We start from the raw sequence: 10,527 nt of genomic DNA, 5'->3' as shown, positions 1-10,527 counted from the left end.
GAGAACAGATGATTAAGGAAGACAGACAGGGAGAAGACAGACAGAGACAGAAGAGAAACAGAGGAGAACAGAGAAGACAGACAGGAAGATGAGAACAGAGAGACAGGAGGAACAGAGGAAGACAGACAGGGAAAGAGATGAGAACAGAGGAACAGGAAGACAGACAGGAAAGAGATGAGAACAGAGGAGCAGGGAAGACAGACAGGGAAAGAGATGAGAACAGAGGAGCAGGGAAGACAGACAGGGAAAGAGATGAGAACAGAGGAGCAGGAAGACAGACAGGGAAAGAGATGAGAACAGAGGAGCAGGGAAGACAGACAGGAAAGAGATGAGAACAGAGGAGCAGGAAGACAGACAGGGAAAGCGATGAGAACAGAGGAGCAGGAAGACAGACAGGGAACGAGATGAGAACAGAGGAGCAGGGAAGACAGACAGGGAAGGAGGTAAGAACAGAGGAGCAGGGAAGACAGACAGGGAAAGAGATGAGAACAGAGGAGCAGGGAAGACAGACAGGGAAAGCGATGAGACAAGAGGAGCAGGGAAGACAGACAGGGAAAGAGATGAGAACAGAGGAGCAGGGAAGACAGACAGGGAAAGCGATGAGAACAGAGGAGCAGGGAAGACAGACAGGGAAAGAGATGAGAACAGAGGAGCAGGGAAGACAGACAGGGAAAGAGATGAGAACAGAGGAGCAGGGAAGACAGACAGGGAAAGAGATGAGAACAGAGGAGCAGGGAAGACAGACAGGGAAAGAGATAAGAACAGAGGAGCAGGGAAGACAGACAGGGAAAGAGATGAGAACAGAGGAACAGGGAAGACAGACAGGAAGAGCATGAGAACAGAGGAGCAGGGAAGACAGACAGGAAAGAGATGAGAACAGAGGAGCAGGAAGACAGACAGGGAAAGAGATGAGAACAGAGGACAGGGAAGACAGACAGGGAAAAGAGATGAGAACAGAGGAGCAGGGAAGACAGACAGGAAAGATGAGAACAGAGGATAGGAAGACAGACAGGAAAAGAGATGAGAACAGAGGAGCAGGAAGACAGACAGGAAAGAGATGAGAACAGAGGAGCAGGAAGACAGACAGGAAAAGAGATGAGAACAGAGGAGCAGGGAAGACAGACAGGAAAGAGATGAGAACAGAGGAGCAGGGAAGACAGACAGGGAAAGAGATGAGAACAGAGGAGCAGGGGAAGACAGACAGGGAAAGAGATGAGAACAGAGGAGCAGGGAAGACAGACAGGGAAAGAGATGAGAACAGAGGAACAGGGAAGACAGACAGGAAAGAGATGAGAACAGAGGAGCAGGGAAGACAGACAGGGAAAGAGATGAGAACAGAGAAACAGGGAAGACAGACAGGAAAGAGATGAGAACAGAGGAGCAGGAAGACAGACAGGGAAAGAGATGAGAACAGAGGAGCAGGAAGACAGACAGGAAAAGAGATGAGAACAGAGGAGCAGGGAAGACAGACAGGGAAAGAGATGAGAACAGAGGAGCAGGGAAGACAGACAGGAAAGAGATGAGAACAGAGGAGCAGGGAAGACAGACAGGGAAAGAGATGAGAACAGAGGATAGGGAAGACAGACAGGAAAGAGAGAGAACAGAGGAGAGGGAAGACAGACAGGAAAAGAGATGAGAACAGAGGACAGGAAGACAGACAGGAAGAGATGAGAACAGATGAGAAACAGAGGAGGAAGACAGACGAGGAAAGATGAGAACAGAGGAGCAGGGAAGACAGACAGGGAAAGAGATGAGAACAGAGGAGCAGGAAGACAGACAGGGAAAGATGAGAACAGAGGAGCAGGGAAGACAGACAGGAAAGGAGATGAGAACAGAGGACAGGGAAGACAGACAGGGAAAGAGATGAGAAACAGAGGAGCAGGGAAGACAGACAGGAAAGAGATGAGAACAGAGGACAGGGAAGACAGACAGGAAAGAGATGAGAACAGAGGACAGGAAGACAGACAGGGAACGATGAGAACAGAGGACAGGAAGACAGACCAGGAAAAGAGATGAGAACAGAGGAGCAGGGAAGACAGACAGGGGAAAGAGATGAGACAAGAGGATAGGGAAGACAGACAGGAAAGAGATGAGAACAGAGGAGCAGGGAAGACAGACAGGGAAAAGAGATGAGAACAGAGGAGCAGGGAAGACAGACAGGGAAAGAGATGAGAACAGAGGAGCAGGGAAGACAGACAGGAAAAGAGATGAGAACAGAGGAGCAGGAAGACAGACAGGGAAAGAGATGAGAACAGAGGAGCAGGGAAGACAGACAGGAAGAGATGAGAACAGAGGAACAGGGAAGACAGACAGGAAAGAGATGAGAACAGAGGAACAGGGAAGACAGACAGGGAAGAGATGAGAACAGAGGAACAGGAAGACAGACAGGAAAGAGATGAGAACAGAGGAGCAGGAAGACAGACAGGGAAAGAGATGAGAACAGAGGAGCAGGGAAGACAGACAGGGAAAGAGATGAGAACAGAGGAGCAGGAAGACAGACAGGAAAGAGATGAGAACAGAGGAGCAGGGAAGACAGACAGGGAAAGAGATGAGAACAGAGGGAGCAGGGAAGACAGACAGGAAAGAGATGAGAACAGAGGAGCAAGGGAAGACAGACAGGAAAAGAGATGAGAACAGAGGATAGGGAAGACAGACAGGGAATAGAGATGAGAACAGAGGAGCAGGAAGACAGACAGGGAAAAGAGATGAGAACAGAGGAGCAGGAAGACAGACAGGGAAAGAGATGAGAACAGAGGACAGGAAGACAGACAGGAAAAGAGATGAGAACAGAGGAGCAGGAAGACAGACAGGGAAAGAGAGATGAGAACAGAGGAACAGGGAAGACAGACAGGGAAAGAGATGAGAACAGAGGAGCAGGGAAGACAGACAGGGAAGAGATGAGAACAGAGGAGCAGGAAGACAGACAGGAAAAGAGATGAGAACAGAGGAGCAGGGAAGACAGACAGGGAAAGAGATGAGAACAGAGGAGCAGGAAGACAGACAGGGAAGGAGATGAGAACAGAGGAGCAGGGAAGACAGACAGGGAAAGAGATGAGAACAGAGGAGCAGGAAGACAGACAGGGAAAGCGATGAGAACAGAGGAGCAGGGAAGACAGACAGGAAAAGAGATGAGAACAGAGGAGCAGGGAAGACAGACAGGAAAGAGATGAGAACAGAGGAGCAGGGAAGACAGACAGGAAACAGATGAGAACAGAGGAGCAGGGAAGACAGACAGGGAAAGAGATGAGAACAGAGGAGCAGGAAGACAGACAGGGAAGGAGATGAGAACAGAGGAGCAGGGAAGACAGACAGGGAAAGAGATGAGAACAGAGGAGCAGGGAAGACAGACAGGGAAAGAGATGAGAACAGAGGAGCAGGGAAGACAGACAGGGAAAGAGATGAGAACAGAGGAGCAGGGAAGACAGACAGGGAAGGAGATGAGAACAGAGGAGCATGGAAGACAGACAGGGAAAGCAGATGAGAACAGAGGAGCAGGGAAGACAGACAGGGAAAGAGATGAGACAAGAGGAGCAGGGAAGACAGACAGGGAACGAGGTGAGAACAGAGGAGCAGGGAAGACAGACAGGGAAAGAGATGAGAACAGAGGAGCAGGGAAGACAGACAGGGAAAGAGATGAGAACAGAGGAGCATGGAAGACAGACAGGGAAGGAGGTAAGAACAGAGGAGCAGGGAAGACAGACAGGGAAGGAGATGAGAACAGAGGAGCAGGGAAGACAGACAGGGAAAGAGATGAGAACAGAGGAGCAGGGAAGACAGACAGGGAAAGAGATGAGAACAGAGGAGCAGGGAAGACAGACAGGGAAGGAGATGAGAACAGAGGACATGGAAGACAGACAGGGAAAGAGATGAGAACAGAGGACAGGAAGACAGACAGGGAAAGAGATGAGAACAGAGGAGCAGGGAAGACAGACAGGGAAGGAGATGAGAACAGAGGAGCAGGGAAGACAGACAGGGAAGGAGATGAGAACAGAGGAGCAGGGAAGACAGACAGGGAAGGAGATGAGAACAGAGGAACAGGGAAGACAGCATATGATTAATGAGTGCTACTAAACTTGATATTCTCTCAGGTCATCACAATTACATAACAGTGTCTCTAGCGGTGTCTCCTAACCAGCCTTGGTCCCCAGTCGATGACGGGACTGGGGGTTGGCATCCTCTCTCACATTAAAACATACCTGCAGACGAGAGACAGATGGAGAGAGAGAATACCATTTTTTACAAGGCTTAATCATGCTAACACTGTCAGTCATCATAATCATCAGGAGGTGAAATACAAAACTGAGCTTGGATCATTAACTCTGGGACTACTACATCTCTATCTGTATTTCAATGTAAAGCATCTCTTTAATAATACTTCCTGATGACCCGACCAAGTGACCTCTCACCTCTGATCCTGCTGTGCCCTCTATGTAGCCAGTTCAGATGCAGGAGGGGTTCACTAACACAGCTGATATAACCTAGAGGATTTAGGGAGAAGGGGGGGGGGTCCACTAACACAGCTGATATAACCTAGAGGATTTATAGAGAAGGGGAGGGGTTCACTAACAGCTGATATAACCTAGAGGATTTAGGGAGAAGGGGAGGGGTCCACTAACACAGCTGATATAACCTAGAGGATTTATAGAGAAGGGGAGGGGTCCACTAACACAGCTGATATAACCTAGAGGATTTAGGGAGAAGGGGGGGTCCACTAACACAGCTGATATAACCTAGAGGATTTAGGGAGAAGGGGAGGGGTTCACTAACACAGCTGATATAACCTAGAGGATTTAGGGAGAAGGGGAGGGGTCCACTAACACAGCTGATATAACCAAGAGGATTTAGGGAGAAGGGAGGGGTCCACTAACACAGCTGATATAACCAAGAGGATTTATAGAGAAGGGGAGGGGTCCACTAACACAGCTGATATAACCTAGAGGATTTAGGGAGAAGGGGAGGAGTCCACTAACACAGCTGATATAACCTAGAGGATTTATAGAGAAGGGGAGGGGTTCACTAACAGCTGATATAACCTAGAGGATTTATAGAGAAGGGGAGGGTTCACTAACACAGCTGATATAACCTAGAGGATTTAGGGAGAAGGGGAGGGGTCCACTAACACAGCTGACACAACCTAGAGGATTTAGGGAGAAGGGGAGGGGTCCACTAACACAGCTGACACAACCTAGAGGATTTATAGAGAAGGGGAGGGGTTCACTAACACAGCTGATATAACCTAGAGGATTTAGGGAGAAGGGGAGGGGTCCACTAACACAGCTGATATAACCTAGAGGATTTAGGGAGAAGGGGAGGAGTCCACTAACACAGCTGATATAACCTAGAGGATTTAGAGAGAAGGGGAGGGGTCCACTAACACAGCTGATATAACCTAGAGGATTTAGAGAGAAGGGGAGGGGTTCACTAACACAGCTGATATAACCTAGAGGATTTATAGAGAAGGGGAGGGGTCCACTAACACAGCTGATATAACCTAGAGGATTTATAGAGAAGGAGGGGTCCACTAACACAGCTGATATAACCTAGAGGATTTAGGGAGAAGGGAGGGGTCCACTAACACAGCTGATATAACCTAGAGGATTTATAGAGAAGGGGAGGGGTTCACTAACAGCTGATATAACCTAGAGGATTTATAGAGAAGGGGGGGAGTTCACTAACACAGCTGATATAACCTAGATGATTTAGGGAGAAGGGGAGGGGTTCACTAACAGCTGATATAACCTAGAGGATTTATAGAGAAGGGGAGGGGTCCACTAACACAGCTGATATAACCAAGAGGATTTATAGAGAAGGGGAGGGATCCACTAACACAGCTGATATAACCAAGAGGATTTATAGAGAAGGGGAGGGGTCCACTAACACAGCTGATATAACCTAGAGGATTTATAGAGAAGGGGAGGGGTCCACTAACACAGCTGATATAACCTAGAGGATTTAGGGAGAAGGGGAGGAGTCCACTAACACAGGTGATATAACCTAGAGGATTTAGGGAGAAGGGGAGGAGTCCACTAACACAGGTGATATAACCTAGAGGATTTAGGGAGAAGGGGAGGGGTCCACTAACACAGCTGATATAACCTAGAGGATTTAGGGAGAAGGGGGGGAGTTCACTAACACAGCTGATATAACCTAGAGGATTTATAGAGAAGGGGAGGGGTTCACTAACAGCTGATATAACCTAGAGGATTTATAGAGAAGGGGAGGGGTTCACTAACACAGCTGATATAACCTAGAGGATTTAGGGAGAAGGGGAGGGGTTCACTAACACAGCTGATATAACCTAGAGGATTTAGGGAGAAGGGGAGGGGTCCACTAACACAGCTGATATAACCAAGAGGATTTATAGAGAAGGGGAGGGGTCCACTAACACAGCTGATATAACCTAGAGGATTTAGGGAGAAGGGGAGGAGTCCACTAACACAGCTGATATAACCTAGAGGATTTATAGAGAAGGGGAGGGGTTCACTAACAGCTGATATAACCTAGAGGATTTATAGAGAAGGGGAGGGGTCCACTAACACAGCTGATATAACCTAGAGGATTTAGGGAGAAGGGGAGGGGTTCACTAACACAGCTGATATAACCTAGAGGATTTAGGGAGAAGGGGAGGGGTCCACTAACACAGCTGATATAACCAAGAGGATTTATAGAGAAGGGGAGGGGTCCACTAACACAGCTGATATAACCTAGAGGATTTAGGGAGAAGGGGAGGAGTCCACTAACACAGCTGATATAACCTAGAGGATTTATAGAGAAGGGGAGGGGTTCACTAACAGCTGATATAACCTAGAGGATTTATAGAGAAGGGGGGGGGTTCACTAACACAGCTGATATAACCTAGAGGATTTAGGGAGAAGGAGAGGGTCCACTAACACAGCTGATATAACCAAGAGGATTTATAGAGAAGGGGAGGGGTCCACTAACACAGCTGATATAACCAAGAGGATTTATAGAGAAGGGGAGGGGTCCACTAACACAGCTGATATAACCTAGAGGATTTAGGGAGAAGGGGAGGGGTCCACTAACACAGCTGATATAACCTAGAGGATTTAGGGAGAAGGGGAGGGGTCCACTAACACAGCTGATATAACCAAGAGGATTTATAGAGAAGGGGAGGGGTCCACTAACACAGCTGATATAACCAAGAGGATTTATAGAGAAGGGGAGGGGTCCACTAACACAGCTGATATAACCTAGAGGATTTAGGGAGAAGGGGAGGGGTTCACTAACACAGCTGATATAACCTAGAGGATTTAGAGAGAAGGGGAGGGGTCCACTAACACAGGTGATATAACCTAGAGGATTTAGGGAGAAGGGGGGGTCCACTAACACAGCTGATATAACCTAGAGGATTTATAGAGAAGGGGAGGGTCCACTAACACAGCTGATATAACCTAGAGGATTTATAGAGAAGGGGAGGGGTTCACTAACACAGCTGATATAACCTAGAGGATTTAGGGAGAAGGGGAGGGGTCCACTAACACAGCTGATATAACCTAGAGGATTTAGGGAGAAGGGGAGGGGTCCACTAACACAGCTGATATAACCTAGAGGATTTATAGAGAAGGTGAGGGGTTCACTAACACAGCTGATATAACCTAGAGGATTTAGGGAGAAGGGGAGGGGTTCACTAACACAGCTGATATAACCTAGAGGATTTAGGGAGAAGGGGAGGAGTCCACTAACACAGCTGATATAACCTAGAGGATTTATAGAGAAGGGGAGGGGTTCACTAACAGCTGATATAACCTAGAGGATTTATAGAGAAGGGGAGGGGTCCACTAACACAGCTGATATAACCAAGAGGATTTATAGAGAAGGGGAGGGGTCCTCTAACACAGCTGATATAACCTAGAGGATTTATAGAGAAGGGGAGGGGTCCACTAACACAGCTGATATAACCTAGAGGATTTAGAGAGAAGGGGAGGGGTCCTCTAACACAGCTGATATAACCTAGAGGATTTAGGGAGAAGGGGAGGGGTTCACTAACACAGCTGATATAACCTAGAGGATTTAGGGAGAAGGGGGGGAGTCAACTAACACAGCTGATATAACCTAGAGGATTTATAGAGAAGGGGAGGGGTCCACTAACACAGCTGATATAACCTAGAGGATTTAGGGAGAAGGGGAGGGGTCCACTAACACAGCTGATATAACCTAGAGGATTTAGGGAGAAGGGGAGGGGTCCACTAACACAGCTGATATAACCTAGAGGATTTATAGAGAAGGGGAGGGGTCCACTAACACAGCTGATATAACCTAGAGGATTTATAGAGAAGGGGAGGGGTCCACTAACACAGCTGATATAACCTAGAGGATTTATAGAGAAGGGGAGGGGTCCACTAACACAGCTGATATAACCTAGAGGATTTAGAGAGAAGGGGAGGGGTCCACTAACACAGCTGATATAACCTAGAGGTTTTAGGGAGAAGGGGAGGGGTCCACTAACACAGCTGATATAACCTAGAGGATTTAGGGAGAAGGGGAGGGGTCCACTAACACAGCTGATATAACCTAGAGGATTTATAGAGAAGGGGGAGAGGGATGAAGTGAAGGAGAGAGACTGTTATTTAGAAAATAAGGTACTTAAAGAGACAACGTTCAACAGGAATCTGTGTGTGTGGCCTCACCTGGTGTCCACTGAGTGGCTGCAGAGTCCTTTATACTGAAAAACATGCACAGACACACGAGGACAAACATAGCATAGTTACATACACTACATGACCAACAGTATGTGGACACCTCGTCGAACATCTCATTCCAAAATCATGGGCATTAATATGGAGTTGGTCCCCCCTTTGCTGCTATAACAGCCTCCACTCTTCTGGGAAGGCTTTCCACTAGATGTTGGAACATTGCTGTGGGGACTTGCTTCCAGTCAGCCACAAGAACATTAGTGAGGTCGGGCACTGATGTTGGGCGATTAGGCCTGGCTCGCAGTCGGCGTTCCAATTCATCCCAAAGGTGTTTGATGGGGTTGAGGTCAGGGCGCTGTGCAGGCCAGTCAAGTTCTTACACACCGATCTCGACAAATTATTTCTGTATGGATCTCGCCTTGTGCACGGGGACATTGCCATGCTGAAACAGGAAAGGGCCTTCCCCAAACTGTTGCCACAAAGTTGGAAGCACAGAATCGTCTAGAATGTCATTGTATGCTGTAGCGTTAAGATTTCCCTTCACTGGAACTAAGGGGCCTAGCCCGAACCATGAAAAACAGCCCCAGACCATTATAACTCCTCCACCAAACTTTACAGTTGGTGCTATGCATTGGGGCAGGTAACGTTCTCCTGGCATCCGCCAAACCCAGATTCATCTGTCGGACTGCCAGATGGTGAAGCGTGATTCATCACACCAGAGAACGCATTTCCACTGCTCCAGAGTCCAATGGCGGCGAGCTTTACACCACTCCAGCCGATGCTTGGCATTGCGCATGGTGATCTTAGGCTTGTGTGCAGCTGGTCGGCCAAGGAAACCTATTTCATGAAGCACCCGTCGAGCAGTTATTGTGCTGACGTTGCTTCCAGAGGCAGTTTGGAACTCTGTAGTGAGTGTTGCAACCGAGGACAGACAATTTTTACACGCTACGCGCTTCAGCACTCGGCGGTCCCGTTCTGTGAGCTTGTGTGGCCTACCACTTCGCGGCTGAGCCGTTGTTGCTCCTAGACGTTTCCACTTCACAACAACAGCACTTACAGTTGACCGGGGCATCTCTAGCAGGGCAGAAATGTGATGAACTGACTTGTTGGAAAGGTGGCATCCTATGACGGTGCCACGTTGAAAGTCACTGAGCTCTTCAGTAAGGCCATTCTACTGCCAATGGTCGATAATGGAGATTGCATGGCTGTGTGCTCGATTTTATACACCTGTCAGCAACGAGTGTGGCTGAAATAGCTGAATCCACTGATTTGAAGTGGTGTCCTCATACTTGTACATACTTGTACATATAGTGTAAATTGAAATAATGGAGTGTCTTACTATTCTCCATGGTTGGTCCTCTTGCCTATTCTCTGAAGGTGGAAGGAGACACAGTTATACACCAGAGCCTGCTTACTGCACAACACAATCCATCAATCAGATTGATACACCAGTGTGTAGGTTATAGGGGGTCTAATTGTTCTATACTTAACAAAAACATAAATGCAACAATTGTAACGATTTTACTGAGTTACAATTCATATAAGGAAATCTGTCAATTGAAATAAATTATTTAGGCCCTAATCTATGGATTTCACATGACTGGGCAGGGGCACAGCCATGGTTGGGCCTGGGAGGGCATAGGCCCACCAACTTGGGAGCCAGGCCCAGCCAATCAGAATGAGTTTTTCCCCACAAAAGGGCTTTATTACAGACAGAAATACTCCTGTTTCATCAGCTGTCTGGGTGGCTGGTCTCAGACGATCCCGCAGGTGAAGAAGCCCGATGTGGAGGTCCTGGGATGGGGTGGTTACACGTTGTCTGCGGTTGTGAGACCGGTTGGACGTACTGCCAAATTCTCTAAAACGATGTTGG

The sequence above is a fragment of the Coregonus clupeaformis genome, unplaced genomic scaffold (assembly GCF_020615455.1).
Source record: "Coregonus clupeaformis isolate EN_2021a unplaced genomic scaffold, ASM2061545v1 scaf0092, whole genome shotgun sequence".
NCBI classification, from domain to species: domain Eukaryota; kingdom Metazoa; phylum Chordata; class Actinopteri; order Salmoniformes; family Salmonidae; genus Coregonus; species Coregonus clupeaformis.
The sequence above is the reverse complement of the archived record's forward strand: the minus strand, read 5'-3'. Positions refer to the sequence as shown.